We start from the raw sequence: 7,265 nt of genomic DNA on the forward strand, positions 1-7,265 counted from the left end.
GCGAGCGGTCATGTTGCTCAGGTGAGTCTCACACTCAGTCAGGGTTAAGAACCTAGTACTACAGCCAGGACGGCGAGCCCTGAAATGCTGTCGTTCACTCCCTTTCTCTCCCTTGAGGAGCATCATGAGCGTGGGAGAAATGTGTTAGGTTCAACAATCAGTTTAAGCAAGGTTCATTGCAGCCATATCTATAAAGGGCTACGGAACTTCTGTCACAAAGGGACAATAATATCCTGAAAAGGAAGAACAAAGTCTGCTGGACAGAAGATTGAAAGGTTGACTTGAACGGGCTTGATGTGGCTGGTCTCACAGTCAGGTCAACAGCACAGTGGTCAGTGATTACCTAGGATCCATGAGGCCCTGGGTTCAGTCTCTAGCAATAACAAATGACGTTTTGTTTGTTTGCTTACATTTCTATGACATTTAATTAATTAATCTAGTGTGTGTGTGTGTTACACCTGCCATGGTGCTAATGCAGACGGCAGAGGACTATTGGTGAGAGTTGGGTCTCTCTCTCTACCACGTAAGTCCCAGGAGCTAAACTCAAACTACCAGGCTTGGCAGCAGCATTATCTACCCACAGAACTATCTCACTGGTCAGCTTTTGGTTTTGAGACATCATCTCACGCTGCTCAGGTTGACCTCACAACTCTCTTTGTAGCTGACGATGACCTTGAACTTCTGATCCTCCTGTCCCAATCTCCCAGTTGGTAGGATTGATTACCACGGACTGGCAGGTTCAGTCTCTTGTATTTATTTCTTTCATTTTTTTTAAAAAAGCAATGACACAAAGGATCAGATATTAGATATATGACAAATATCTATGTATATTAATAATAAAAAATTGTAACCAAAATGGCAACGCAATGCTGTTTTCTCACACTTAATTAGAAAAAGCTTCCCAAAGTGACAGTGATGACGTTTACTCTTTGGATTTCCCAGAACATGCTTCAAAAAAAAAAAAAAAAAAAAGAAAAAAAAGAATCATTATAACAGCTTTGGGAAAACACCCTGGACACATGAATCATGTTATTAAAATCTGTCTGCTTTTTAGAGTACAAAAGAGCTGGAAGTTTGCTTTTTAATAAACGTAAGTTTAGAGAGCGATTTCTGTCCAAAGATGTTTAACACGTCATCAAGTACAGGCGTTGAAAACAGGCAAACTAAACTGACGTATCCTTGTACGACTGTAGTGTTTAGAGCACGAGACGTTTGTGGGAGGGGGGTGGAAAAACTGTCACAGTACTTTGTTAAATGGTTGCAGCATGGGCCGGGTGGAGGTGGCACACGCCTTTAATCCCAGAACTGGGGCGGGCAGAACTTTGTGAGTTCAAGGCCAGCTTGACCTACGGAGCAAGTTCCAGGAGAGGCTGCAAAGCTACAGAGAAAGCCTGTCTTGAAAACTCAAAAAAAGACGCAGAATGAAATTGAATTGCAGCAGGACTCTATTTCATATTCTAATGAGGGAAAGGAACCACTTGGTCTCTAAAATCATCATGGGTAAATTTTAAGTTTCTTTTTTTCTGAGAGTTTTTTTTTTTTTAATTTAGTTTTTAAAACAACCTCTTCTCATTTTACGCACTAATCCCAGTTCCCTCTCTCTTCTCCACCGGCTTGCTCCCTGCACCTTTCTCCACTACCCCATTCTCCACTCCTCAGAGAGGGTGAGGCTTCCCATGGGGAGTCAACAAAGTCTATCACTTGAGGCAGGACTAATGTCCTCTCCCTTTATCTAGGCTGATCCCTCCATAGGGAATGGAGTTCCATTTCAAGCGCTAGGGATAAATCCTGGTCCCTGTGCCAGTGGCCCCACAGACTGCTCCAGCCACACAACTGTTACCACATTCAGAGGGCCTAGTTTGTTCCTGTTCAGGTTTCCTAGCTGTCAGTCCAGAGTTGGTGAGCTCCCACTAGCTCAGGTCAGCTATTTCCGTGAGTATCCCCATCATGGTCTTGACCCCTTTGCTCATATTGCTGCTCCTCCCTCTCTTGAACTGGACTCAGGGAGCTTGGCTCAGTGCTAGCTATGGATCTCTGCATCTGCTTCCATCAGTTGCTGGATAAAGGTTCAGTGATGACAATGAAGGTAGTCTTCAATCTGATGACAGGGGAAAGCCAGTTAAGGAACCCTTTTCACTATTGCTTAGGTTCTTAGCTGGGGTCATCCTTGTGGATTCCTGGTTATTTCCCTAGTGCTGGGTTTCTTGTTAGCCCCATAATGCCTCCCTCAATCAAGATAACTCTTTCCTTTCTCTCCCTCTCTGTCCTTTCCCCATCTTAGCCATCCCATTCCCTCATGTTCTCCTCCTCCCTTCCCTTTTCCCCTCCCCTTCCCCTTCCATCTTTCCTTTTCCCCCTTCCCCATACTCCCAATTTTCTCAGGAGAACTTATCTATTTTCATTCCCATGGGGACCCATGTATGTATCTCTTAGGGTTCTTATTACCTAGCTTCTCTGGGTTCGTGGACTACAGGCTGGTTATCCTTTGTTTTTCATCTAATATCCACTGATAAGTGAGTCCATACCATGTTTGTCTTTCTGAATCTGGGTTCCTCATTCAGGATGCTTTTTTTTTCTAATTCTATTTGTATGCAAATTTCAAGATGTCATTTTTTTTAACCACTGAGTAGTTTTCCATTGTGTAAATACACCACATTTTCTTTATTCATTCTTCAGTTGAGGTAAGGGGCATATGGAGGCATCACCATGCCTTACATCAAGCTCTATTATAGAGCTACAGTGATGAAAACAGCTTGGTAGTGGCATAAAAACAGACAGTGGACCAATGGAATTGAATCAAAGACCCTGATATTAATCCACATTCCTAGGAACACCTGATTTTTGAAAAAGAAGCTAAAATTATACAATGGAAACAAGAAAGCAGCTTCAAAAATATGGTGCTGGCATAACTGGAAATCAACACGTAGAAGAATGCAATCTACCACATACACAAAACTCAAGTCCAAATGGATCAAAGACTTCAATATAAATCCACCCACACTGAAGCTCACAGAAGAGGAAGTGGGTAGTAACTTTGAGCACAAGGACATAGGAGACCACTCCCTAAATATAACACCAGTAGCACAGACACTGAGAGCAACAATAAATAAATGGGACCTCCTTAAACTGAGAAGCTTCTGTAATGCAAAGGACACAGTTAATAAGACAAAATGGAAGTCAACTGAATGGGAAACAATCTTTGCCAACTCCACATTAGACAGAGGAATGATCTCCAAAATTTATAAAGAATTCAAGAAACTATGAAATAATCCAATTAAAAATTGGGTACAGATCTAAGCAGAGAATTCTCAACAAAAGAATCTCAAAATTCAAAAGATACTTAAGGAATTGCTCAACATCCTTAGCCATCAAAATGACTCTGAGATACCATCTTACACCAGTCAGAATGGCTAAGATCAAAACAACCAATGATAGCTTATGCTGGAGAGGATGTGGAGTTAGGGGAACACTCATCCTTTGCTGGTGGGAGTGCAAACTTGTAGAGTCACTTTGGAAGTCAGTATGGTGGTCTCTCAGCAAATTGAGAATCAATCTACCTTAAGACCCAGCAATACCACTTGGGGCATATTCCCAAAGGATGCACACTTATACCACAAGGACATTTGCTCAATTGTCTTCATAGCAGCATTCTTTGTAATAGCCAGAACCTGGAGTTTTAAGTTTCTGTTTTAGATTAGTGTCCAAGAAACAGAGCCTGATGTTCCTGCCTTGCCTATTACTGGGCTAGTTACTGCACCTTTCTGGGCCTCCTTTTCCTCCTCTATCAAGTGGTACAAGAGTAATTTATCCATCTAATAGGATTTCATGGGATCAATTATTTAGTCACATAAACCTTTGGAACACTTTCAGGTGTAGAGTAAATGCTACAAGAATGTCAACTATTCATTATTTTTTGAATAGTCAGAAATACCTTAAGCTATACAATGTGCCTATCTCTTCAAAAATACTTTGATAAGCACGAATGGATAAAACACCTCCTTCTATGTTATTCCCCAAGGACAGATCTCAGCAATAGAATCCTGGGTCCCTGGTCATTTCTACTGAAATCCTGTCCAAAGCTGCTAAAAGACATTTTTTCATTCCGCTAATACCTGCCATTGCTCACATTAACAAACTTTTATTGCATATTATTACTGAAACTGTGGAAGAAAAGTCATATTTTATTAATTTAATTGTCATAACACACACACACATTACTATGTTGTACAGACTGGATTTGAACTCATGTTCCTCTGTCTTTTACCTTCTGAGGGTCATGTTACAGGCCACGTGTTTGTTAATTTTTATGTTTATTGTTGCTAAACTTCCTTTTATTAAGTAATTTTCACCTGTAACCTGCTTATTTGTTGATTTCTTTGTGGTTTTCAGCCTGAAGTCTCAGCTCTTTGCTGTGGTCAGTCTTCGTTGTCAGTGTGGTTGGATTTGGCATCATCAGGAGTACCTCTCTCAGCATGTCTGGGATGGTTTCAGAGAGTTTAACTGAGGAGGGAAGATCCACCCTGAATGAAGGTGGGCCCATTCTGTGGGTTTTGGTCCTAGACTGGAGAGAGAGAGAGAGAGAGAGAGAGAGAGAGAGAGAGAGAGAGAGAGAGAGAGAGAGAGAGAGAACTCATGTCTTTCTGCATTCTGACTATGGGCAAGGTGTGACCAGTGGTCTCGATTTCCTACAACCATATCTTCCCACCGTGATGGGCTCTATTCCTTCTTAATCTACGTGCTGCATACGATTATATCAACTTGATACAAGCTTGAGTCGTCTGTGAGGAGGGAACCTCAGTTGAGAGATTACCTCCATTCAGATCTCCCTGGAAGCAAGCCTGTAAAGCATTTCCTTAGTTAGCCATCAGTATGGGAGGGCCCAGTACACTGTGAGTGGTGCGAATCCTAGGCTGGTGGTCCTGGGTTCTATGAGAAAGCAGACTGGGCAAGTCATGGTGAACAAGCCAGTCAGCAGTACTCCCGCAAGGCCTCTGTATCAGCTATAGCTTCCAGTTTCCTGCCTTGACTTCCTTTGATGAAAAACTACAATATGGAAGTTTAAGTTGTTTTTGGTTATGGTGTTTTATTGCAGCAATGATAACAACTAAGATGAGATGTGAGCCAAAATAAATCCCTTTCCCCAATTAAGTTGCCTCTGCCAGGTGTTTTGTCACCGGAACGAGGAGGTCACCAATGCATTCTTTGTATGGTAGCATTAGTAGCCATCTCCCTCATATACTAACTGCACCTACACAGTTGAGTCATTTGTGGAATCAATGCTACTTTGGGGCTTGAGGTGACAAAGTTCAAACATTGACTAATCTGTTTACTTTGTTGTTGTTTTGTATATGATTCCATTGCCTGTAACCCAGAAATCTCAGATGGGGAGAATTTTTTTTAATTTTCTCTGTGACTAGCCCTTAAATTATTCTCAGGGGGTGTTATAGCAATGGAGCTTGTTAATTTTGGAAGACGGTCTTTTCTGACTAAGATGATTGACCAGCAAACATGCATGAACTCATCCAGTAATCAGGCAGAAAGACTTCTCAGAATTCCACATCACCAGCGGGGTCTCTGGGAGGGCAGGCCACTCCTTTCCTTCATCCTCTGTAGCCTATGAGAAGCCTGAGTTCTCTCACTCACTTCTCAACAGATACTGTTCTCGCCCCTGTAGGTAGTTAGGACTGATGCCACCCTGACCTCTGCTAGTCAGGAATGTGGCACGTGTCCTTCCTGGAGGTTTGTTTAGTTGGTCAATGCCATGGCACAAATCGATGCCCAGAAAATTATCTAGTTCTTGGAAATATAGGTGGTACAAGTATGTCGGTAGAAGCATGAGGACAAAGACCTGGAAAGTCTAACCATGAATGACTGCCCTTGCGAGGCCAAAAGGGCATAGGAGAAAGCTAAGTCGTGGACACACCACATGAAAGGACCCAGAAATCCGTGACAGGAAATTGTTTTCTAAACTTGCAGTGGCCCACAAGGAGATGTTTTGGTTCCTTAGTTTCTCCATTTTTTTCATTTCTTTATGCTTCCTGTAGCTGCCATTTCTTTGTAGAAGCATTCCAAGGTCTCACATTTAAGGGGAAAAGAATGCATGTTGGAAAGCAGTCCTTGTCAGATGGTTCTATAACAACAAAATGTTACCTGCTTTGACAGTCTTCAAAGTGGGAGTACTTACCTAACATTCATTGTATTTGTTTTTAATCTATTATTACTACTATTATTATTACTATTGATTTTTTGAGACAAATTCTCTTTTATGGTGTATTTATGTATGTGTGTGTGTTTGCAGGCTCTTGTGTGTTCAAGTATATGTGTATGTATGTGGGGGCCAGGAGACAACCTTGGGCACTGTTCCTTGGGGACTTCTATATCAGTTACTTTTCTATAAGAAAGCAACTGTGATAAAGCACCAGGACCAAGGCAACTCAAAGAAGAAAGAGTTCCTATGGGCTTGTGGGTCTCTAGGGATAAAAGTCCATCATGGCAGGAAGACTTAGCAGTAAAAGTAGCAGGAGCAGGAGGCCAAGAAGTCAGGCTCTCAACTGTATGCAGGAAGCAGAGAGAAGGAACTGGAAGTGGTGCTAGGCTTTAGTTCTCCAAGCCTTCCCTCAGTGCCACACTTCCTCTACCAAGGCCACACCCCCTAAATCTTCCCAGGAAGCACCAACAACTGCAAGTGTGCATATATCGAAGCCTACGGGGAACAGTCTCACGCAAACCACTACATTATCCATGTTTCTGTGTTGTAGGAGACCGCTTTTTCATTCCCGGCTGCCTAGACTCGAAATAACCACACAGAAACTATATTAGCTAAATCACTGCTTGGCCTATTAGCTCCACCTTCTTATTGGCTAGCTCTTATCTTAATTTAACCCATTTCTGTTAATTTATATTTTACCATGGGGCTCGTGGCCTACTGGCTGGCGGCTTGCGTCTGTCTCCTGTGGTGATTCCATGGCATCTCACTGACTCTGCCTTCTTTCTCCCAGCATTCAGTTTAGTTTCCCCCGCCTACCTCTATTCTGCCCTGCCAGGCCCAAAACAGATTCTTTATTAACCACTGGTATTCATGTACATAGAGGGGAATCCCACATCGTTTCTGTGCTGTTGTTTGTATGTTTTCAGAAAGGCTCTCTTACTGGCCTACATCTTACCAATGAGGCTAGGCAATCTGACCAGGGAGCCCCAAGAATCTGCCTATCAATTTAGTTATCTTACCAACCCCTGAGATGACCATCTCTCTTTGTAGCTCTGGC

Source organism: Alexandromys fortis, unplaced genomic scaffold, assembly GCF_014885135.2.
Source record: "Alexandromys fortis isolate MF-2015 unplaced genomic scaffold, M_Fortis_MF-2015_v1.1 scaffold_5, whole genome shotgun sequence".
Classification (NCBI taxonomy): Eukaryota; Metazoa; Chordata; class Mammalia; order Rodentia; family Cricetidae; genus Alexandromys; species Alexandromys fortis.